The sequence below is a fragment of the Cheilinus undulatus genome, linkage group 6 (assembly GCF_018320785.1).
Source record: "Cheilinus undulatus linkage group 6, ASM1832078v1, whole genome shotgun sequence".
Lineage (NCBI taxonomy): Eukaryota > Metazoa > Chordata > Actinopteri > Labriformes > Labridae > Cheilinus > Cheilinus undulatus.
Genome location: NC_054870.1, coordinates 24281733 through 24308149, shown reverse-complemented (window position 1 = coordinate 24308149; position 26417 = coordinate 24281733). Strand labels below are relative to the sequence as shown.

The window sequence follows — 26417 nt, the reverse complement described above, 5'->3', positions numbered from 1 at the left end:
TTGGTGCCGTTACTGACTATAAGGTCTATAAATTGCCTGAAAGGATAAATATAAGGTACACAACTTTTCCCAACAACTGGATATACATTTTCACATCTTGTGTCCTCAACATCCTAGCCTCCAGTTTATTCACAATGAAGAATAAAGAAACCAGAAAATACACACTTTTATGAAAATGAGAGAAACTGATAACTAAAAGGTTTACAACTATAGCCATAAAAATTTTACAACTGACTTGTAATAGAGCAATTACAGTCTCTTTAAATTTGTTTGCTAACATGCTTTTAGAAACCTTAAGGCTTTGTTTGCAACATAGGCATTGGCATTTATTTTATTTACAATAATTTTGGGATGCTTAACGCAGTGTGTGTCCTAACAGTCTGTAGTAAGTAAAGTAACTTTTCTTTCCTAAAAGGTGTCATAAAAAACACCACAAATACAGCAAGTTAATGAAAATCTTTTTCAGTTATGAAAAGTTCATTGCAATGAGTCAATTCTTAAAGGTGTGTAAACTTCAGATTCACACCCAGAGTGAAAAGAAACACACACTGTTTTGCCAAATCTGCTAAATGCTATATCGGCAATATTTCCATTTTTAAAGTAATAACTAGCATGAACATTTATACCTTATGGTGTAAATATGATGACAAAACTTGAATGTTTTAAAAAGATAAACTGAGAGTGAATTTCTAACACTGCACAGAAGTGTTGAGCTAAAGTAACTTGTAAGTAGGGATGCGCCAATACCGATCCTGGTATCGGGTATCGGCCCAATCCGGCCCCTCAAAGCTGGATTAGGTATCGGTGGGAAAGGGCCGATCTGTGATGCGATCCAGGCAACCAGCTCTAAGCCTTTTTTACAAGGTTGTTTGCACTATTTTCTTACAGAATTGTTACTTTGTTTACAGTATGTGGTTAAAAACACTTGTGTAATATAGTTTATATATATATATATATATATATATATATATATATATATATATGTTTGTTTTTATGTCATTTGGAAATAAAGTTAGAATAGAATCTGGATCCATAAATACCTTATGCATAGTAATTCAAAAGACTGCCTTTGGATAATGTAAATATTTGTTAGCAAATTTATTAGTCTAAGAAAAAGTTGGTGGAAATTATTAAAATTTCTCTAAATTCTATAACACATTACAGATTTTTGCAGAGCGCATCTTCGAAGATTGATAGCACTGTTAAGCTGAGATATCCTTTGTTGTTTGAAGAATTAGCTTTCACACTAGTTTGAGCCGTTGTTTAGTGTTGCTTTGGCTCTTTTGTAAGACAAGGCCCAAGGGTGTACAAATGTTTCCTGTCTTCCTTGATGTGCCATCTACCTCTGTGAGTTTTTCACTAACTGATTGTCTGTGATTGAAACCTGAGGAGGACTTTGTTTCCAGCCAAGTATTTGCCTGCTGTGGGAAAGAACCAACAACCAAGCCCTCAATCAGAGCAAAGAGAGACCTCTACAAACACACCAACCAAGTTCTTGGCACTGATGCAGAACTATTCAATTAAATCTTTGAACACGCACACACACACTGAGCCACCTTCTGAGGTATGTTTCCTCTGCATGCGAGCCTCAACCACTCTCTAGCTCTCTTCCTCCCCGAGGTGTTTGCATAAGGAAATGGTCCGTGAAATTTGTTTGATGGAATCAAACTCCATATTAAGACAAATACACATTTCATAGCAGTTGATGGACTGATTGATGGAGCTGTGTCTTCATTTCCTCCGTGAGTCGGTGTCAAAGATCTTTATCAGAAACAGTAATATGAAGGATCATGGCTCGGCTTGTTTCAGGGAGAGGAGGAGTTGTGCTGTTGTTGTGTTCTGACTTTGAATGATTCTTGGTGTGAATGTCTTGTAAATATGTGAGTTTTTACTGCAGCTGCTTTCTTAATAGCAGACACAAGGGGGCACCAGACTTCCATACGATGAAGTCCTAACTGAAAGCTCAGTCCCTCTGTTGACAGCAGCAAACACACTTTTTTAAAAACTCACTGAAGGATGACCAGAAACGTAAGCGCTACACAGCTTCTGGATCCGCAGCCAGTTGATGTGGCAGCAAATGGACATAAGAGAGGATGCTAGGTGATTCACATGTTTTTTTTTTTTTTTTTAATCAATGCAACTGTTGTTTTAGCATAACAAGGCTGGCTGACAAACCTTCCCTGACCCACTCCACCTTGCCTGCTTGCACCACCTTTCATTAACCTCAAAACCCAAATCCCTCCAACTGGACCAGTGATGGCAACTCACTGCCGACGCTGGCGGTCACACCCCTCTGCACAGCCATAATGGGCCACAGCACAATTGGGGGGCCACGTAACCAACAGCATTCCTGGTCCTTCCAAGAGGCCGGTTGCCTGCAGGTTAGCAGCAGCAGCACGGCTCGTCCCTGTTTGTCTGCACTCACTAAAAGGAAAGAATGTTTTCCCCCACAACATGGCTGTGTGGGGATTAAGGCCCATTCTGAGTGGCCCCGGGTCGTGTAGCAGATGTTAGCCAGGATAGTGCTCGTTGCCGTGCCGACAGTGAGCCAGCGGGATCGGCCCGCCCAGATGACTTTAAGCCTATGTACATGTATTAGAGAGAAGGGGGGGTATGAGCTGGTGAAGAGGCTGTCGCACATTTAAAAGAACAGCAGTGGGAAATTTGTCACAGTGGTCACACACTAATTCATCCACACACTCTGATCACCATCACATCACATTGCCATGCAGACACTGAAAGCTTCTCATCTCTGGTCTAATGGTTGTCTGTATTTGAATCCTTAATATGATGAGACTTCAAGACATCAGTGTTTAGGTCCAGATCCCTTACAATCTGCTTTGGCTGTAGACCTTTTTTTTCTTACATAATTGATCATCCTGATGGTAATTTGTCTGTCTTTGTTGCAGATAAAGTGTTTAACAATACTCACATGCAGGCGCTAAACCATCAGTCTCACATCAAGATCACCTCCCTTGTGTGAGTGATGACTCTGACCCTCCCAAATGATCTTCTGATGTGATGTGTTATTTTTACTTCTAAGCTCTCAAGTACTTGTCAAACACAGCCTTTATGATCATTATTAATTGCACAGTTTGTGTCATGGTGTAAAGATAAATCATTTTCTCTGGCTCAAGTGTCAAGGGACATAGTTAAAGTTGAAAAATTACTAAGTCATCTGAATGGAAATGTTTGAAAGTAAAGTTTTGGTTTCAGCTTTTTAAAATTATGAATTATTGCTTTTCTTTTATGTTTTTCAGTAAATTAAGGGAAGTTTTTCTGTTTTGGACAGTTGGTTGAACAGTTACTTCACTTCACTTTAAGCAGGGAGACATTTTGACCACAATATTTCCCTGCTTTTTTTAGATCAATTGCTAAAATTATGTACTTATCTTAAAAAATTCATCATGTCAGTGAAAACTATTTTTTAATTGATTTGTTTCATCTGCATACAAAGTTAACTTGGTAACATTACTTGAAAAAGTAATAGAAATAAAGCAGCAGTACAGCAGATGTAACCAAAACACTTTTCACAGCCCAGAGACTAATGCTGCATGATACAGATGTAATGTCATGGGTGAGAAAATCTATCTAACTACTTAAAATGATTCAAAATTACTTTCATAGTCTTTCTTTTCCCCTACAGTTGACTGTAACCATTTACCTGAAGCTGTGTTTGAATTGTAGGTGCTTGGTACAGTTGCATGTCCGTTTGATGTGAAAGACGAGACTGTTCTCTTTACATCAGACAGGTCTGACTGCAGGGTGAATGTGTTTAACATGGGGCCCAGTAGAGGCCCCTGCGGTACTCAAGACATAACTATCAGCTACAATGGAAAGAGGAGACAGTGTATGACAAGACATGACTTGACCCAGCAGTCAAGGCAGAGCCCTGCTATTGTTCTGAATAAACAGCAGAAATCAGTGTTGTAGAATTTCCCCTTCTGTGCTCTGTGTATGGGTGTGGGCTTTGGATGTCATGGTGTGCAAGCAGTGTCTTTGACTTCTAATATGACGGTACCCTCAGATGGAGGGTAGCCAAATGTGTGTATAAACGCATGTGTGTGTACAAAATTGTTTTATTGTTGCTTTTTTTTTTTTTTTTAGCTTATTTCAGACCTCAACAGCAACTTGACTGACCCTTTACTGCAGGCGAGAAATAATGAGATTCATACATAAGAGAGGGAACCTTACCCTAATGGGTTTCTTCTTTCTTCATATTGTAGATGTCGCCTACAAGAAAATAAACTTTATGCAATTGCCCTTGTCCTCCTTTGAACATAGGAAGATAAAAACCTTTCTTGTAAGGATGGACAATACTGGATCTTTGCCAGTTTCAGTATACCAGTATTTTCCAAATACTTTTGGCTATAGATGCACCATATGTATGTATTTTTTTCCCACCTTATTGCTGAGACCTTGTAGCGCCACATTATGTAATAACGCCGCATTATGTAATAATGTAATACATTTTCCATCCATCATGTTATAACACCACATTTTCAAAGCCACTAAGCGGTTAGGGTTAGGGCAAGGTAGTAGGGTAGGTGTTTAGTTTAGAGCCCTGAAGGGGGTTAGGTTTAGGCATAAGTCACTAAGCGGTTAGAGTTAGGGCAAGGAAGTTGGATAGGGCATACCTTGGAGCCCACACTAAGTCCTATGGTTGGGGTTATTACGTAATGTGGCATTATTACATAAAGTGGTTTTACAGGCCTTCTGTAGTTGTAGCTGTTCGTTTTAAGAAGTATAGTTAGATATTTAAACTAGCTTCTCTTGTTATACGTGTGTTTTACAAAATGTACGAAATCAATGTGACTTCACAGAAGCCAATGGATTGGCCAGATTCCATGTCTGCCATCTGGCAGATCCATCTTGCATAGCTTCGGTCTAAAAGGATTGTGCCCCGGTCTGAGAAATGACTAACCAATCAGCATCATTTGAGGAGAACAAGATGGTAGCAGTAGGTGTGGTTTCTGAGCTCGGATGTACTTTAGTAGCAGTTTCCATCGAAAGTGGACAACACTTTTTTATTAACATCTCATTTCCACAAACGTTTGTGACTGATGCTTTTATATCCGTTATTATATGGATGATGCCTCCTAGTAATAGATTAAAAGCTACCTGTGGCCACTGGGGAGAGTATAGTATTGTCCAGTTTTTGTGCCATTAAGCAGCTTGGAATATGTGTTCCAGGAACATCTGAAATAAAACACAACTAATATTCCTTGTCAAGAAATAAGTAAAGAGGTGTCGAAAAAGAGGGTGAGCTTCACATGGGGTCAAAAATGTCTAAGACTTTGTGATCAGGATCAGGTGCTCTTCAGGATAAGAGGACAAAAAAAGAAGAAACAATGGTTTGCCAGGTGACCTGTAAAGTCCATGGTAGATCATGGACTATATTTGCAAGTAATCTGGCAAGTTATTATTTCTTCTTTTAGCAAATAAGAGAAGAAGTTTGCTTACTGGAAAGCAGTATATATTTCGTATAAAGACGTATGAACAGCAGAACAAGTTAAGCTAACTTGTTCAGCCATTCAAAAGTTAGTTTATTTGTAGAATAAAATGTTTTTATCCCTTCTACTTGTTCACTCAATTTTGTAAATGTATCTGACCCTACCACATGATCTTACAGCACTCAGCACTTCATTTCAGCTGATAAATCATGATATATTTCATTTCAGAGTGGTTTATAAAACATCATTTCATATCAAGCTGATAAATTTGATCAGCCGTGGCCTGTTATTTAGTTATCATCTTGGTCAGCTAGCACACTTCCATACAGTCTCTCTGATATCTGACACAGTTCATTTCTTTCAACATTCTTGCGGGATATTATGAACAAAAAATATAGCTGAGGGCAGTAGTTTTGCAGGACATCGGACATCACAGAGGTTCTTCCTGAGGAACTTCCTGTTGAGTTACTTCTGTAATAGGGATGGGACCGATCCGATCCAATATCTGTATCGGGTCCGATATGGACATAATTAATAGATGGATATCTGTCTGATGGTGACGATCCAAGTGACTGATCCAAATCCATCCTACAGTTTGTGGTAGACCATGAACGCACTGCAGTCCAACATGAGACAGTCTGTGTGTAACTGAGCTAGTATTAGTTAGGGATGTTCTTAGTGGTATAATTACCTAGTCGATTAAACGTAAATCTATATTTCGAATAGTCAAAAATAGTCTAAAGATGAAAGAACACAAAGAAGAGTGGGTGTGACGTTAGCCTGATAATACTGTCTCTACATCGTGGCTAGCATTGAAAGCTAGCGCCACCCGCTTTCGTTCCTCTTTGCAGATTAATATCGTGCTTTGATATTTCGCCTCTTTTCACTTCAGGTGAGTAGTCATACGTGAGCTTAACCCTCGACAGCCCACATACCACTTTATTTCCATTTACTACTTTGAAAAACTGTTGTACTGCAGTCTTCCTACTATACGCTAACAGCTTAGCCACAGCCAAGCTTCTCACTGTTTACATCTGGTGAAGGGTCAGAGAGGAAGACTGTGGCCATTAACTGAAGCTACAGCGGTCTCTAGTGACAGAAGGTTCATTAAAGAGCATTATAGACGGAGCTCTCAAGCCCGTGTTCATGAAAAATGATAGGTCCAATCCAATTGAACTTTATTTGTTAAGCACTTTAAAACAACCACAGTTGACCAAAGTGCTAAAAATACATAGCAGCTTTTTTGTTTATAACTTATACTCAGTTGTTGTTGTTTTTTGGATAATGTTGATATTTATTTTTTAGTAGTAGTTTAAATAAATTTGTTTGGAATACATTTTAACTCAATTCATTTTTGTATAACTTTTTTTTTTTTGCATTTTAATAAGAGGAGCTTAATGGTTTACTACAGCCTCACGTAACCTCACACATTATACCAACAACAATAATAATTGTTGAAACAAATATATATATATATATATGAATCAGTATCGGTATTGGCACATATTTAACGGAATCGCATCGGAACTGAAAAAAGTGGATCGGTGCATCCCTACTCTGTAACCTTGCATATGTGCAAACAAGAAGTTAAAGAAGAGCCACGATGAAAGCTTTTCTAAGATGTTTTGGTCTCCTCCCTACTGGCCTTGACATGGCAAAGTTGTACAGCAAGTCTGTAAACAATAGCTGCTGCTGGTGAAGCAATTAGCTCAGTGGTAACTAAAGCTGCATTTTTATATGAACTGGGCAATACTTTTTTATTGAAAGGAAAGTTAAGAACCAAACAGAAAGCTTTTCTTGGCAGAAGAAATGCTTTTGCTCTTCCCCTGACCGGTTTCAGCACAAGTTTGATTTACCAGTTGGCTCTACTGATAGTAGTGGCTTCCTGCTGAGCTCATGTTATGAAGTTCATTCACCAGGGCTATGCATGTCCACTTCCTCATCTCTTGTCATTTTGACTCTGAAAAACTCTGAACTACTTTCTACCTAAGAAGTGGTTCATATGGCGAATATACGCACAGTCTAAATAACCACTTTCAATCTCCACAGTCTTATTATAGTGTTGAATTAATATTGATTACAACTTCTCAAAGTGGATTTGTTTTGGGGGTTTCTCCTTTGATACATAAAATAACCATCAGGCCGTTAATATCAAGATTAAGGTCACTGGAGTCTAAAATAATAAACCGGTTTAAAGCCCCCCTCCCCCAGATTATTACAGGATGAAATTTGATAGACAACTACTAGGTAAATGAAAAGCAGACTGTAGACACTTATTTGACTTCTAGGCAGGAGTGAGCATCCTGCAGAAGAGAGGACGTGAAGAGAGATGACACTAGTCCGTCTCTGAGGTCACAGCAAAGAGAACAAACTTCTTGGTCCAAGTGCCATTGACATCCGACCACTGTGCCATGACAACCTGTCAGAGCAAGAGAGAGGCAGAGGGAGGCACTGCCTGCTGAGAGGTGTCCAAGATGTCATGGCCTCGTCTGGGAGGTGACAGACAGCGTGTGTGTGAGTGTGTGACGGGGAAATAAGACTGCTGAGAAGTATAGGGGACGTTCATTTTGACCTTTCGTTTTGCCAGGGTCCATCTCCCTCTGTGCATCTGACAACAACTTTAAAAGACCTCGCCTGCCTGATCCGCTGACAGGTGTGTCTGTGCGTTTGTGTGTATCTCAGAATGTGTATGTGTAGCCCAACTGTGGAAAGCTTACACCAAGCATTACTCTTGTTTTATGTGTATTAAAAGGAAAGAGACCGGCACTTAACCTAGTTGCATTTGGTTTGATAAGACCTACAGGTTCAAATTAATTTTATTCAAACAATATATGGAAATATTTATGGCTAAATTATAATTTAGATTGTAGGGTCAATTGCCTGCTTGTACACTGAAGCACTTTATAGATTGCAATTTTACAACAGTGTTGTAGTGAAGTTTCACCACCATTATATGTTTCTACTAACACGTTGTGTTCACAGCAGAGAAATACTAGTGATTCATTGTGTGGTTGCACACTGCTTTATGGCCTTTTAAAAGCATAAGAGGCAAAGCGGGAGCTTCAAACACAGCTGTTCCCCAGTACAGCTCCAGCATTAGATATGGACACCAACCTTCATACATTACGCTTATTTTGCTGCCTCTGATGGAAGATAAGGGTAGAGAAACTTTGCTCTGTCATTCCACCTCCATGCGCTTGTGGTTCCCAAAGTAGGCCGTGCTCCCCTCTGCAAGGGCAGGGAGTCATGAAGGGGCGTCCATCCATTGTCCATTGTCAATACCGCTTATTCTGTTCGGGGTTGTAGGGGTCTGGAGCCAATCCCAGCTGTCAATGGGCAAGAGGCAGGTTATGCCCCATACTGGTAAACAGGAGGCAAGGCTAAATAAAAAAACAATGTACACTGTGTTACACTGCTAGCAAAGCACTGCACATTTTGTGAGAGGCCTTCCAGGAAAACTTGGGGCTGGAATTGAATCTACACCAGATGGTACAACCACTGAAACACCAACAAGAAAATATGGAAAGCCATATCTGCCCACTTGGCATCTCCTGTACAACAGTGGGTAGTGAAGAGAGACCATGGTGTGTGTTTTGCCTCAAAGTGCTAGCCTCTGACAGCATGAAGCCAAAAGAGTTGAAACAACACCTGGAGCAGGCCTGCCCACAGATCTGGGCCCTTGAGAAAACTAAAGCATGGGCCCTCCCAGTTGTGATTTATTGATATTGATTGTTTGATATATGTGTGCTGGATTTGTAGCATTGGTTCTAGCCAACTATTACATCACTTTGTAGCTAAAAAGTGTGTCAAACTACTTTTAGGTTCTCATGTTGAAATTATTGATTCATGACACATTTTGACCCCTTTTAACCATTTTTTCCATCCATTTATGCCACTGTCACTTTGTCACTTCTCATCAATTTTGAAAACTTTAGACCCATTTTGCCACATTCTAACCCATTTTCATCACTTTTTTTCTGCCTATTTTTGCCACTGTTGACACATTTTTGCTGCTTTTAGCAAATTTTTGTACTTTTCAAACCTAATTTCCCTAGCTTTTTTGCCTATTTTCGCCACCTTTTTAACTGCTTTTCACCACTTTTTTCCTGTGTGTTTATGTCACTTTTATCATCTCTGCGCCTTTCTGCCTATTTTTTTTTGCCTCTGTTAAACCATTCTAGCCGCTTAAAACCAATCTTTGCCTTTTTTAATCCCTTTTCTGCCCATTGTCCCCACTTTTAAGCTATTTTTCTTCTTCCCATCTACTGTTGATTCTTACTTAACTTATTTTTGCCACTATCTACCCATTTTCACCACTTTTTATGCCCATTGTTGTCAATTTTAAGGAAATTTCATGCCCATTTTTTCACTTTAACCCCATTTTCACCATCACTGACATTTACTTGAAAAAAGCTGATCTGAAATTGGAGGACTGTGTTAGAATCTGCACAGATGAGACTCAGGCAGTAGCTGGGAAACAGGGAAGGCTGCATGTGCCTGTCAAAAGCTTGCCCCCCAATGTGCAGTGGACTGTATACTGTATGATATACCAAGAGGTGCTTGTGTCTAAACAGCTGATTTCTAGACTAAATGATGCAATCACAGACATTACTTTAACAGAAAGCTTCACAAAGACAAAGCACAGGTTTATTTTGCATTGTGTAAGAAGATGGGCTATGATCTCACAGCTGTATTGTTCCACAATGAGTCCTGATTGCTGTCACATGAGGAGGTTTTATTCAGTGTTTGAACAATGGGAGGACATCAGAATCTTCTTGAGCTTGCCCATAAGTTTAACAACAACAACTTACTTATGACACTTGCATACCTGAGTGGCGTGTTTCAGAAACTCAAGTTTAATTTGCTGATGCAGGACACCAAGACACACCTCCCACAGTAAGCAGATAAAATCACAGAAAAACTGAAAATATGGGAGCAGCTAGTTACAGACATGAATATAGACTTCATTCAAAGTCTGAAATCATTCATTGGGGTCAACAAGCTGTTGTATACAATGATCATATGTATGAAAAGTCACATCTTTTCCCTAAAAGCCCATTTCCAAAAGTATTTCCCAGCACAAGATTGTGCAAAATATGGTTGGATCTGAGAGATCTTCAGTGCAACATCTGCAGAAGAGGAGCAGTTCGTGGATGTCACCACAGATTCAGTGATGCAGCTGCAGTTTAAGTCAAAGACACTGTCTGCCTTTGACTGACTAGACCTAGCCACACTCCTCCCTTTTGCCACATCCTACCTGTCAGGATAGGTTTTTCTGCAATCAATACAAAAACAGATCAAAGCTAGATGTTGAAAATGAACCAAGAGGGGTGCGGATGGCCTGGCGGTTGGGTTGTGCCCCATGTGCACGGGTAGCCCTGTTCAGATCCAGCCAAACAGAGGCTGCCCTGCCCATCCGAGAATCAAAGATAGCATTTGGATTTTCAATGTTAGATTTCACATTAGACAGTAATATAAAGATAAAAATGTTGACAGCTTTTTATTTAAAATTACATTTCAGCAACTCAGAGATTTGTAATTTGACAAACATTAAGCTGATGCTGGTTTAGCAAGAAATAACTGCCCTTTAATGTTTTCAGACTGATTTATGTGCTTATGTTTACATGATGTATGACCTTTAGTAAGCATCCAAAAACCTGAATTCACTCATGCTGTTTTTTTTGTATTTTACTCATGTGTCTGTACAGAAAAAGACAAATTTCGTTCTGTTTGTGAGTTCATGTGTGTGTTTTTACGTGTGTTTGTGGTCAGGAGGTGAGGAACGAACAACAGGGCGCCAAACAGCTTTAAAAGAAGAAAATCCAACAACATAAACAAAACTCGGGTCAGTGTGACACACGTCACCTTCGCTGTGACAGGGGACAGACACCGGAGAGGCACACAGTCTCTTTGAAGTCAGCCAGCAATTGTGCCGCTGGTTTGGAAGTATTGTGTTTCCTGCCCTTGGGCATTGCTGTAGGGCAGATGAACTCGGCTTTTAGTGAAACACTTGCCAGGATTAGGCCTATTAGCCAAACAGGAGTGAAAGACGATCATCATTGGTTTAGTGAAATCTGTTTTGAATGTGGGATTTTTTAAATCATTATAGCCAGGGATCTGCCTCTTTTGCTTTGTGCACATCTTAATTAGGCAGAAAATTTGTTGGAAAAGCCAGCAGTCACAAAAAATAATATTTTTTCCAGTCATTTCTTACCCCTCTACCTGAGTCAATACTGCTGCTGTGTTTGTGTTTCTTCTTCAGGCGTTGGGTAAATACTTCTGCTGGAGTAGGGTTTTCCCCCCACATCCCACCTTCCTCCCTCCATTACCTCCTCTAATGACGTTTACACATCAGCTTAGAAGAGCCTCCACTCATATCTTTGTCATCCTGTGTCCCTCTTTCCCTCCTTGCCTTACACACGAGCACAGACTTGCTGAGACTGCAGCTTTTCGTTGAAATTAGACTCTTTTTAGTTTGGCTATGGACTTGATATCATAATTTGAATAACGTAATAAGTCATTTCCAGTAACCCTTTTTTGAAGAGCAACAAAAATTTATTTTTGATCCTTAAATGAGGAGTTTACCATGTATAATAAGTTCTATTATTTGGCCACTAGTGCAAAAGTTACGAAAAGGTTTAGGTTTTCTTTTTTTAGGGCTTGCAAAACATAAAAATAAAAATAAAAATATGATTCATCTCAAAGTTTCTTAGGTTTATCATAATATATCACATCCTTTCTTAAAATCACATTTTAAAATTCCTTTTTTTTGCATTTTAAACTGTGTATTTTCTTCTGTCTTAAGCTAAGGGCTTTGACTTCCTGTCTGGATATAGATTGCTTTTTATAGGTGTATTGAACATTTTAACATGAACCTAACCATGGATAAAGGAACTTATTATGGATTGAAAGGGGAATAAGGGCACAGTAAAACTATAAATGTTTGATAACACAAGAGACAGATGACTTTTGACTTGTCGTCTTAGTTGTCTGTGAATTTTTTAACTGATATAAAGTATTAAGGAGAAGTGGTGGACTTAGTTTTACATCACTGTGGCTGCAAAGAGGAGCTGCAGTGGCTTAAAGTGTGTTGAAATCATACGATTACAATTGTCACTGTTAATTAGCTGCTTATTTGCATGCTAAACTGCTTGTAAGTCATTATTAAGAGCTTATTAGTAGCTTATTCTAGAGGACCATAATCTATGGCTAATATATCCTTAATTTAAGGGTTTTCCATGAATAACCCTCCCATTACTGCACACTAATAGCTAAATAGGAAGTTGTTTCACAATAATTATAATCATGATATGCCTTACTGAGTATGGCATTTATAAGGTAGTTCTTTCACAAGAGTCATTCTTCTACCATAATAATTATAAATAAGTATGGTCTATTCTAATGAAACACAGCATTTAAATTCCATCCTTATTAATGTCCAAATAAATCCTAATTAATCTTTTGTAATTCAGAATATGTAATCCAAACTACACACCCACATTGAGAATCACTGCCCTAAACTAAAGTGTTACAAAAAAAAAGTTGGTGCACTCATTGCAGATCTTAATAAACTGTGATTATTGCAATTAATCTTACAGCCTTTCTTTACTTATGAGTTTAAAGTGCTTTGATGGAAAAATAATAAAATCTTATGCATATAATTGCGAAGTTGAAATGATTTTTGGATAAATTATTTTTTAAAATCCGTTTATCTTTAACTTCAACCAAATATTTATCTGAGCATCCAAAATTTGATGGCTGTATACATCTTTTGTTATCGTGACGTAAGTAAGCAGCAACAAGAGGCCGGTGCCATTATGGTGGAAGACATTTGCATGGATGCTGCTAAAGCGCCAGTTTTATCAGAACTTGACGACATTTCTTCGTTAAAAGAAGAACAAAGAACAGCAGTGAGTTGTTTTCTTTTCAAAAACGACAAAACTGGAGTGCTGACATGTCTACAGATGCCATGGTTCGCGTTTTGCAGTTCTATATGGAGTTTATTCCGCGGTAGCTGGGCACACGCACCTCGGTAGCGGCGACAATGTCATGGGTTTTGTTGCTCTGATTGACCCGTAAAGATGTGACTGACAGAACATTCATCCAATCACCTTCTGAGTTTTTTATCAAAGGCTTTGCCCTTTTCCAATATATATTCGAAGGTTTTCCAGATGGATGTGTGAAACAAATCCATCTGGTGTGTCTGATTACACAATTTCCTGACGTTAAATACAAGATAACCAATAAAAGGAGTTTGTGATTGGCATATTAAAAGCTTGAAAATGTCATGAATGTAATCCCTCTGGACTTTTTTGATCTGGAGAGGTAAATTAGGTCCATAGCAGAAACTTGTGATCAAGCAGCAATTCAGCATTTTTTCTTTATTATTCTTTTATAAAGTTCAGAAATGTTTAATTATGGGAGGAAAAGTTTCTCTAACTTCATCTCCCTGGACGCCTGAACTTTTCAACTCCTCACCTAAACATGCCCCCCATACCAGGAATGTGACTTCAGGTAATCTTCACAAACATGCACATTTGCATGCACACGTACAAACATGCACACACTCTTTCTGAGAAACCCCTCATACCCCTCAACATCACTGAGTGAAGAGACGAGCCCAGCAGTCATGTCACTCAGCTTCATTTTCCTGCTGATTGACATGTCCTGTTCAAATGCTCACACATACACATCAAACACACACATGCATACAGAGTGACTGTAGCTGTCACCTCTCTTGAACAGTATTACCTTTACCTTATTTTGTTCTGCCTGTCCATCACCTCTATTCTCCTTCCTCCCACAGATGAATGGGCTCCTGTGGGACACTGTTAAATGTGTGTGTGCGTGTGTATGTTTGCATGTGTGTAAAAGGTTTCAGCCTACTGCCTGGCGCCACTTTGCCCACCCTACACTCTACCAAACTCTGTCTTATAAAGGGACAGTTGAGAACGTACTCTGTACTTGCCTGTTAGTGTGTGTGTTGGTGTGTGTAAGTGAATACTCTGCCGGCAGGCCTCACAGCACTTTCACTCTGGAGAAAATAGTTTCCAGTTCGTCCCCTCTTTTTCTCTCATCAGCAGGTCGAGTTCTGTAACGCCTTAGGTCCTCCAAAAAACTGCTGAAGTAGAGTGACAGAGAGCCAGACTGTGAGGAAGAGAGGATGGAGGAGAACAGGGCTGGACTCCTAAGCCCCACTAGGGACCCCTTGAGGATCTGCTATGAAATACACTCCGCAGTGTGTAACAAAGCATCGTAGCACAGAAAATCATAACTTGAAACCTTGTACAAGAAAGCTTTGGATAGTTACCTCAAAATCAGTGATTTCATAAACATGTCCCTTTAAATTTTTGGTGTGTTTTGCTCTTGATTGATCTTTGGTTATAAAACTTTTAAGACAATAAAGTTTAATTTTCATCAAGGAGACTAAAAGAAGACAAAAATGTTAGTGCTGGACATTCAGATGTTCAAAATACTTGATAATTCTCCATTGTGCAGGTAAGGTATGTCAGATCAGGAATACACTTTAAATCAATTAAAGGATTGATCGTGTATAATGAGTGTTTTACATCTATATCATTCTTTAGAATATAATTAATTAAATTAGTTCAAAGAAAATGAATATTATATAAAAGTAAAAACTAAAATGTAGGACTTTTTATTGACTAAAACTGAACTAAAATATTTTTGAGTTTTCATTGACTAAAACTAGTAAAACTAAAAGACAGTTTAATGTTAAGATGTAGTCTAAATTTAAATTAGCTGTCAAATTATCTCTAATTATACTGAAAAACAAAGTGTCACTGAGTGGCTGAATTGTTCGGCCTATGTGGTGCAATCCTTAAAATCTTTTCATTTTTAATCCAAAGTGCAGTTTTAACAAAGAGGACACTCAGGAAGAAGCCGCTGTAATTTTGATCGAGGTAATTGCAGTACAGAAGATGTGGAATGAAGAACAGTGTAGCCATATGACATCACTACTCAGATTGCATTGCTCTAAAACAGCAGCCTACACTAATGTTATTTTAATAAACAAGACTAAATATTCAGCGTTCCTTTTAAAACAGTCAGTCAGAGGCACAGTTGTGCCAGTTCCATCCTTGGTCACATATGCAGTCATCTAATGACAATTTCTTTCAATCAGACTCTTATATCAGTGCACATCATTGCAGCTACAGTCCATGTAATTTCTAAAGGTGTAGCAATCCATTGATGTATACCGATACACCGATTGGTTGATTGATTATCCAATCAGATCAATAGAAAGTCAAAACTGCATTACATCACCACTTTTAAGCTACTCTTATTGGTAAATTCCTCCCACACACCCACAGTTTCTGCTCTGCAGCATGTTAGCATTAGCATTAGCAGCAAGCTAGCAGTAGCAGCAGTTGCTAACAGTCAGTAGCCAAGATAAAGAAGATATCTCCTCCTTTCTTGGCTTTGTGGACATATTTCGGACAGAGACCACACCAGGGCAGGCCTCTTGCCTTATTTTTGACGACATCTTTAGGGCTCTATGAAATCCGTTTTTTTTTTTTCCAAATTCTGTTTTTTCCATTTTAATTTTTTGGAATTCCGTTTTTTAATATTTCCACTAATTTTATCTTTAAAAAGAGTGTCTTGTTTATATAAATGAATAAAATATTCACTAATTAAATAGAAATAACCTTAAATTTATTGAAAAGGGGCCACAGTTAGCCCAGGAGCCGTTGTTTAGATAACCCTGATATAAAATAATTATAACCAGTGTAATAGTCAGATATTTTCAACATTTTAAGACACTTCCACATGTATAATCACACCCTAACTGATGTTTATAATGTAAATGAAGAAATCCTTCTGTTCTCTCAAACAGAGTCATAGTAACTTAATAAGAAGGTCACATTAAAGTTAAATGGTTAAAAGTAAACCTGTTGCCTAAATTTTTCTTTACTCTCACAGTATGTAACAGTCCATGCAGTTTGATGCTGCATTTTTCTACTCCTGACTCTCTCCTCATCTCCCTCCATCCACGCTGTCTGTCTGCCTGCCTGCCTCATATCAGATCGTTACGTTAATGCAGACATGTGTTGGCTCCTTAAGCAACCAAAGGGAACCACTATGGGAGGATACTTGAATGTAAAATCATTTAGACTACGGGACTATAAAATCTTGAGTCCGTCTGAATTGAGTTTGAAGCCTTCGAGAAGTGAGCAGGTCTTCAAGTTGTGACTTCAGCTGTGTGCCTCGCACACAGAACACGGAACAAATTCCCCAGATATACGTTCTTCTTTCTAAAGAAAATGTCCCAGTCAAATTCATTCAATTCCACAATTTCCGCTTTAAAATTGTAAATTCCATTTTTATTGGCCAACTCCACAATTTTGTCCGTGATACATTTTTTATCCGTATACAACTGCCTTATAAGATCATTTACAGAAATAACCCCCTTCCCTCGTTATGACTGAAGTAGTGCCAGTGGTGTCTGATACAGGGTATACAGATAAACGGAGAGATAAACATCCAGTGCTGCGTACCTCCATTGATACCCTCATATTAGTCCGCTATCCCAAGTTCAATTTGTAATGAAGTATAAACTGTCCACACTTGATGTTGTTCAAGCAGGAAATTGGTGCATAAAAATCATCTGTTATCGATCCAAGGCTCCTTTATATTCAATCATATTGAATCATATTGAAATCACATTGTGGCAGATTGTTTAATATTGGAAAATATTGTATTAAATATTGTCCCGACATCTTATTGTCTTATGATAAGTAGTAACTCCTTATAACTGCATTGCCTTTGAGAAAGCCTTCTCATTTGTATTTTTTAAGCTTGCAGTCATACATTGCAAAAAGAAATAATACAAATTGAGCCAATGCACTTATAATGATGCCAATCTGCTAAAACTGAGGCTAAATTATTGCTTCACAAAATAACATTAAATGTTGTAAGCCATTTTGTTTTTGGTTTTTTTTTATTTAATCTAAGGCAACTTTATTCTTCCTGTGTGCTTCCCAAAGCACCATAAGAATATAAACTCAAAATTTACAGCATTAATATCTCCTGCTAAAGTAAGACATAGCTGGATAACTGAAAAAATCTTTCGTGTCACTCAATATTTTGCACATTTTTTTGTACACCTTATCTGTTGTCTAAGTAGTCACAGCCCTCCCATGATGAACATGAGACCCCTTTCAAGGCATAGACTCTTTGTTTTAACCACTTTTTCCTTTCTCATTATCTCACTCTTTCTTTAGCTGCATGTTTCTTCAGATTTTGTCCACCTTGCTTTGGACTGATATGACACTGGAAGCTTGAGGACTTCTCCCTCCAGAATATACTAAAGATAAGAGCCTGTGCAGGTCGGTGTGCATGGATTCATATGTATGTAAATGTGTGCATGTGTACATTTCCTCAGGTATCACAAGGTTAAAAGATAGGAGAGTATGCACCGTACTGCATACGCCTTTTCATGCATACCTATGTGCCTGTGTGCAGTAGAGTTCACATATCTGGAGTCAGAGAGATTGGAGTGTGTGCAATGTAGGACTGACTGGAGTGCTGAGGTGTGTTGACTGAATACATGAGTGTGTAGTTCATGCAGTCTGTAGCTGAGTCCTGCAAGAACTCTGAGGCAACTCAGGATGGAAAATATGCACTCATACACACACACAATTACACACTGTTAGCCCAACTATCTCTCTCTCTGAGGATGTACTTTCTGGTCGTTTTTTGTATGTACTTGGTGTCCGCTGAGTTTCTGTCTGAGAGCCAAAACAAGACCCAGGCAGAGCGTCTGCAGGAGATAAATGTTGTGGGGAAAAAAGTCAGAAAATTTCCAAACTTTCCTTACAAGAAAAAAGAGACAATAAAAAGTAGTGTGTGCGAGAAAAAGAAAATTGCTGAATTTCTGCCCTTTGAGGGTGACAAGACAAAGAACAAGGAGTGTAAAATTGTCAAAAAGAGAGAGTGAAAGCTTGACGACAGGGTCAGAAAGCTTAATGCATTTCTAATAGGAGGTACCTCAGAAAAACATGAGAGACAAGAAGAGAGAAAAAAAGATAAAAGGCAGAGGACGAGTAAGTGGAGAGATGATAAGTGAAGGTACATGAGGGAAAAAGAGAAGAAATGGAAGGGGAAACTGACAAACTTAAACAGAGTCAGGTAAGGAGAGAATGGATGTGTGTTTGTGATGGGGGCGGGGGAATGAGACAAGGCTGTGATGGCCTTGTGTCAGTCACCCTTTGGCAGCTCTTTAACCCTGTAATTTACCACATCACTCCTCTCGCACTGATGGGACCACTGCACCAACTGACAGCACTGCCTCTGGCGTATGTGTGTCTATGGGTGTGTGTATGAGAAAATGTGTATAGCTGTGAGAAAGGATTCTTGAGATGTCAAACAAAATGTCTGTAAGCCTGCGTTCATTATAAGCCTGTCTCTCTTCCTCTCTCTTGTTGCAGTGGTGCTCCAAATATCTGGACCAAGACCCTGATGACCCCTTGGGTGAAAAATCTGCCTCATTCTGAACTCATTTGTTTCTGAACTCACATCTGTTGCAACATACAGCACACAACACTACTGTAAGTATCCTAAAAGATAAACTTTACATCCATACTCTTAAGGCAGTGATTCCCAATTTAAGGTACCTGGGAGGGGGTGGAAAAGCTTAAAAAACCTAGCACATGAAGTAAAGAATTTTGTGTTTGGTACATTATTATTATTATTTTTTTAACAATGATTCTTTGCAATAAATCTTTAACCGCTGGAAGGCCTGTTGGTTTCCCTTCTAAATGGTGCCACATTTTTAAGGAACATGCATTTGTGGAATGAGCAGCAGAGCTGAGTATGTCGGTTGCACCCATGAAAAATTTGGTAAATCTTCTCTGCCCATACCAAACACCTTATCCTGCCATTGGCACTTTGTGTGATGTTATTTGGTGGATTGGATGAAGACTGAAGAAACAAGACATATTGGCAATTTATCAATTTATTTATTTAACAAACAGGAGCCTCAGTAGCATGTGGAAGAACCATACACAGCCACAACATCTTGGCACCTCCTCCTCATGCTAATCACCAGCCTGGTCACACACTGTGGTGGGAAGGCATCCCTTTCTTCAACCAGCATTTTTCATAAGTCAGCCAATGTGGTTTTGTTGGTCACTTTGGCACGAACAGCACGCCCAAGCTCATCCTACAAGTTGGGGTTGAGGTCAGGACTGCTGGCAGGCCATTTCATCCTCTCCACCCCCAAATTCTGGATTTAATATCTGATAAAGCCCGCACTGTGAGGGCGAGCATTGTCATCCTGAAGGATAGAGTTTGCATCCAGACTGTGGAGATATAGGATTGCCACTGTTTGCAGAATTTCATCTCTATCTCCAGGGTCCGACATTAAGGTTTTTGCCTTAATGTGCCTTAAGTGCTTCCCAAATCTACTTGCCCCATCTAAATTCCTACTTGCCCTGTCTAGGAGGTACTTTTTCTGGCTGTCAAGTGCATACACTTTGCTCACAACATACTTAGAAATAAAATCCATTGCCTGTCGACTGTGGAAAGCAATACACAACACCTCTTTCTTAAGAAAACTGTTTTTATTAGCTATGTTTGTGTTAGCCCACTGAAAATTATATTTAACTTTGTACAGATCGGTGCAATGTGAAAGCTGCACCAGGTTGTTTTCCGAAGAAATTCAAACTCAAGATTTTCATATAGACATTACTAATAAGGTAATAATACAAACTCAGAATTTTTTTTTTTTAACTGATGAAACCAGCTATTCTCAGAGGAAAATGAGGTCAGCAAAACACTGACACTAGAGAGGTGACGGGGTCTGCTACATATGCACCATGTGTAAATTGGTTCTTTTCTTCTTTTATTTAGTTTATTCATTATCAAACTGAAGAAATTTTGCCAACATGTGAAAATCAACCAATTAAGATTTTTCTTGTTTGATTAAAAATGTTACGTCTACGTCTAAGCTTGACTTACGTCTGCACATCAGCAGACATGCTCAGCCAATGGAGGCAGCGACACACTGCATCTGGCCACTGGGGGGCTCCGTAGCAGAGGTTGCATTGGACTTTTTTGTTGTCCGTCATTTTGATGGAAAGGGTTGTAAAAATTCTGTCATACCATTTACAATCCGTCATTATAATTTCCTCTTTAATATCTGTAATATGATATAATTCAATATGACTTTGTTAGTAGTGTTTCATTAATAAAGCACCATTTCTAAACTTATATTCAAAAAAACAATCTTTGAGGTTCTGCATTTTAATGGCACTGAGAGAAAGATGAACACAGCAGCACAGCGTTTACTCCTCGTCATTTTTATGCAGTGACGGTGGAGCAACAATCCCTGTCTTTAAGCAAGCAACTATGAACTGATGAACAAGATGTTGTAGTTTGACGACCATAGCTGATAAGTTGTTAAAAGGCTGCACTGTGGAGCTGTGTGCATTTGTCTGCTCCACAGGAGTCGTAATCCGAAAAAACGTCATGCACTCGGACCTTGCACACTGAGTGCATTGCGTTTGTATTTGCCTTGACTGCCAAAATTTGTAGAATGTGGCAAATAGTTTCGTACTGCTAGCCCGTGTATCTGTCACTCCTTTAAAATTCCCCTGGATCCATCCTAACCAAGCAGCAACCTCCGGTCCTGAAAAATGAAGCCGATGCAGAAGTGCAAAAAATTGCTGTACCATGAGTGACTTGAGGCTGGCTGCAGCAGGTTTAAACAGCAGGTTTTGATACTAAAAATGAACTGGTTTACAACCTGGTTCAAAACACCAAACTTGTCTCATTAGCTAGTGTCTTATTGTGCTCCCACTGTACAGGGGGTGAATTTTTTTGTACCACGATCGTTTGGATTATATTAAGGATGAAAGCTGATTGGCGTATCTCATTTGATTGACAGATAGCTCGACAGGCAGAGGCTCCGTTTCTGTCAACCGGAATGCTAGCTGGCAGGCTGACAGGAAGTCACGCTTAGTGGGCGGGCCGTTAGGTTGATCCAGAGTTTGGTTGACACTGCGATTTCAATATAAAAGCCTCCACGGATTGGCTTCAAGAGCCATTTGAGTCCGCCTATTTCAAGCAGATGACTGACGTCACACGGGGTTTGTCCAATTCTTTCTACAGTCTATGATCCTGACACAGAGCTTAATACAGCACACGCTCATGCATCATGGCGCTGGAGAAGTTGGAGAGATATAGAACGTCATTTTAATTCTATCTCTGTTATGACCTGTGAGTAGGCTACAAACATATGGCTTTATCTGTTATATTTCTATGACTGATACCCACATAATACACTGGCAAACTGTGCAGCGTTTAAAGGGAGGTGAGTGAGTGAGAGAGAGCGAGAGAGAGAGGTGGGGGAAGGTTGGGCGGTGGTGAGCGAGCAAGAGAGAATAAAGCAACAGGCGCTGATCTGATTCCTCATTCACCCATCTATCTGTTATATTTCCGTGGTTGATGTCCAGATGATAAATGAGCAAACTTTGGTGTTTAAAGTGAGGTTTCAGCGGTGAGCAAGCAAGGTGGAAGCAGCGGGAACTGTTTTGAGTTATTGGTCACTTTGGACACATATGAAATTTCGCATAAAATCAAACCTGTTCCAAAAAATAACGGGAAATAAAACGACGATTTCGGCATCCGTGTGCAGACATAATAAGAACAACATAAAATGGGCTCATTGTGCAAAGGCCTTAACATTCTGCATGAGACACCTGCAGCAGCCTCTCAGAGCGCTGTCAGCACAGACACCAACACACTTTCATTAATCTACGATGTTGAGGTCAGTGAGAGAGCCCACTGGCTACAAGATTTTTTAATAGATTAAATTACCTCCTTGATAGTCCATGTGTGCAAAATGGAAAAGGTCCATGCATCTGTCTGTGTGTGTGCACTGAAATATAGGCTCATCCTCATCATTCCAGCCTGTCAAAATGACAGCCAGCCTGCAAAATTCTCCGTCATCCTTAAAAAAAAAAAAAAAAATCCGTCAGTGACAGAGAATATTCGGTAAACGTGACCTCTGAACAATTAATGAACAGAAAAGCTCAGAGTCATGCCTGCCTGATTGGGCATGTCCTGACAAGTTTTGCTTGCCTGTTGGCTTTTTGAAGTTGCCCTGGGCATTCTGGCAACCGTTACTGTCGGACCCTGATCTCCCTGCATTGAGATTGCCTCCAATGATGACAAGCCTCATTTTTCCAGTGATGGAGATACTGCTCCACACCAACACACTGCCTCCACCAAAAGCAATCAGCATAGCATTCTCCGCATCTTCTCCACACTTTGACCCTATGATCCATCTGCCACAGGCAGAATCTTGACTCATCACTGAACATAACATTCCTCCTGGTCAGGTTCCAGTGCACGTGTTACTGACACTGGTGCAAACGGGCCTGATGGTGAAGGGTAGTCCTGGCAGCCCTATGAGACCAGAGATTGGCTGCATGGAGACTGTGTCAGATTGTGTGGACAGAGAGCTGTCAGCCATATTGAGCTGCAAGCCTTGACTGCAAATCTGTAGAAGATAGCCTACATCCTTGCAGCCTATGGTACCAAAGTGCTGACAGGGTGAGGCAATGGTCTTTGGGTGACGTCTTCTTTGAACGTCCACTTTGCGGCCTGTTTCAGACATACCCCATTCCCTGGAACTTGGCCTTCTGTTTGGACATGGTACAAGGATTCATTCTAAATAATGCTGCAACTTGCTTTTGTAGAACACAAGCTTGGGGTAACTGTTGCACAAGCCCTATCCAGATCAGTCAATAGTGGCACGCCAATTCCTGGAGCAAACGCCTACTGACCACTGTAGCAGGGACCATGCTCACAGGTGCTGACTATCAGGTGCCTGATTGTCAGCACTGAGGATACCAGAAGCTCAAAACAATAGTCAGTTGCAAAAGCAAAACAAGCCATTGGTTTTGGCAGAGGAGATATGGCAAATTTTTCATGGGTGCAACCCACAGACTCAGCACTGCTGCTCATCCCGCAAATGCATGTTCCTTACAAATGTGGGCTTAAACAGACAGGAAATTAGAGAATTTTCTTGTTTAGAAGTTAAACAACGACGTCTAACATTTGGTTTATGGGTCAAAAGAGGTCCCTTTTTTGTATCAGACAATAATAAAAAAATATAATGAGTCTGTCACAGGCTAAATCTTTCAGAGAAAAACCTTCCACATTTCTTTTAGATAAGAAGTACAGAATATATTAGCATATAAGAAGGGGAAAAACTTTAAACTTTTAGTATTGGCAAACCCAGCCTAAAATTCCTGGGCCCATCCAAAATTGTAATCCTGACACCACGCCTTCATCATCTTACTGTAAATAAAATGTAGACACACTGTTGTGTATCTAAGAACAGCTAAGAATGCTGAAAACAAACAAATAATATATCCCATAATGTATTTTGCCTTTCCCACATGTATGTCTGTGGTTCCCAATACATTTCGATATTCCATTGTTTTAAAAACAACAACAACATCATCCTTTTAAATGCAATCCTATCCCAACTGGCTATAAAGAGAGAGACACTTGAAGTCTCTCCTGGTCTCAAAGGTATAGCATCCTATGGCAAAGGCTTTAACTTTATTGTTTAATGTTACATTTCAGCCATTGAAAATAGCTTCACATCTCTAGAGAGCTCTGTTATACTTTGACTATATTGTGCTTTAGCTGTAATCCCATATTGTTTACATTTGTTTATTCACTATATCGGAGGATGGTCAATCAGGGGACTTGCAGCCCCCATGTTTACAAACTGAAAAACATCAGAGTTAATTCATTTTAAACCCAGGGGGAGGTCAATTTTAGAGTGTGGCTGGTCTTGCCCAAAGTATGGGTTTCAGGAGCCTCACAACCTGCCACAACTCCAAAATTGATGGTATCAGTTTCATGTTTGATTGTAGAACCGTGTAAATCAGACATAACTTCTTTATTTGAGGAAAAAAGTGGGAAGAGACATGCTGGCTGGACGTGAACCTGGGCCACTAATGTACATGGGGCACGACCTAACCATTAGGCCATCTGTGCCCCATGTATTTCTTAACTTCAGTAGACATGTTAAATTTTTATTTACACAATTAACAATTAAGTCATTTCAAATGTTTTACATCAACAAACTCGTATTACTCCTTTTATGATGTCCTATCATACAATCAAATTTGTCAAATTGTCAAATTTGTCAATTGTCAAATCCGGCTTTAATTTTAATTAATCACAGTAAAACGCTGTGATAGTGGGTTTATACATTTTCAAGTACTGATAAGGCCTTGCTTTACTCATCGATATTCATATGATTACAAAAAGTTATAATAATCAATCATACAAAGTTTTCAAGACATGCAGAAGATAAGGAGGATATCAGTAGCTCCTTCTGTTGTCCCCTTTTAGTCCCCATCTATACCAGCCTGAATCCTTAACACTCTCTCTCTCTCTTTCCTTCTCTCCTTACCTGGCTCTGTTTAAGTTTGCCAGTTTTCCATTTCATCTCCACATTTCAGGAAGAGGCCATAGCTTACTTTGAATTTTGATGCAATTTCAAAAATTATGTTGGTGTTCGGGAAAATGTAGTCTTTGTTTCTTTTATCCTGTTTTTTTTTTTTAATGCATTCCTTAATGATATTTTGTTGTTAACCCTGTACATGCTGCTTTGTTTTGAATCTGTACACTAAAAAATCTGAATGTTCTGAAGATCTGGAAATGACAGAGAAACATGCAGCCATGTCAGAGGCTGTGTTCTTGCAGGTGTTCTAAGTCAGTTAGTGAGTGTAGGCTACTGTTACTGTAGACGTTATAAAGGTCAGGACATGTCATTCGTCCACCAGGGACAGAATGTGAAGAAACAGTATTTCAGAAAGGGCATGGCTTGGAATCAAAGCAAGTGCAATATTTGTGCTGTACAGACATAGTCTACCCAGAAATACACAGAGAGCATGTGTGCAACAATAGCTCTATGTGAGTTTGTCTGTTGGCTTAAATAAATGTCTGTTTGGGTTGTGGCTGTGAGAACATGAATGAGTGAGAGATGGACAGGACTGCAAACCAGAAGCATAGAAAGGCTCCCATTGTTTCTCTCTTTAACTCTAGTTCACAAATAAATATTTACACTAAGTTCTGTCTTTTACTTTTTCTTTCATGTGTGGTACACACAAATGTTCAAGCACACCACTACAAAGACACTTTCTTTTTCTCTTATTCCTTTTTGCACACTCAAACACAAGCACACACAACCCCGCATACACAGTCACCACCCGGAGGGGACAGTGAAAGAAGAGCAGAGAGAGAGATGCAGAGAGCAGACAAGGTCGTAGTTCCTGTGGACTGTCTTTGAAAGAGGAGTGGTATGTTTTCCGTCCTGTCCTTTGATGTCAAAGCAGTCTCTTTACCAGTGTAAAGACAGGCTACAATAACCTAGACCTCCCCATTCCTCTCATCGCCCTCTGTATACTGTCTATACACCCCCACAAAGCTCTGCAGGGGTACAGGTAACCCACAGCAACCCCAGCCAGAAATCAGAATGAAAGTGGCAGCTGTCCAGGATCTGCATAGCAGCCTGTGTGTATGTGCTTGAGTATTTTAGCGTGCAAATAAAACTTTAAAAGGGCAGACTTGTAGCTTTTGACAAAATATAAAACAAAAGATAACCTTTGGTTCTATCTCAGGTGTTTGTATTCATAAGACTATCACTACTTTCTCCAGCAGGTACCAGTGATATATTTGACACTTGTAAATAAAAAAACTAGATCTGGTGTACTGAAAATGATAAACCGGTAGACCTTCATAATTGTTTCCTTGTGTGCACCCACTTCCTTAAGAAAACAGAGAGCATATTTTTTTTAGTCTGCATTCTTAACATTGCATATCACTAGATAATACTTGTGCATTTTGGGTGTTGCTTCTGGTATTAACGGTTTGATAGAGGATATGACTAAGCACCTTGTGTGTTTATGTTTT

The 26417-nt window shown here is 39.4% G+C and overlaps 1 protein-coding gene across 4 annotated transcripts in view; it reads left to right on the top strand.

Annotated features, from left to right (window-relative positions):
• Positions 1–26417, top strand: part of LOC121511283 (WD repeat containing planar cell polarity effector) — a 127707-nt gene that overhangs the window by 8813 nt on the left and 92477 nt on the right. For all 4 annotated transcript variants that reach the window (XM_041789891.1, XM_041789888.1, XM_041789889.1 and 1 more), the window contains exon 2: positions 18905–19024. The gene's annotated coding sequence lies outside the window, so the exon portion shown is untranslated. The remainder of the gene's footprint in view (positions 1–18904; positions 19025–26417) is intronic.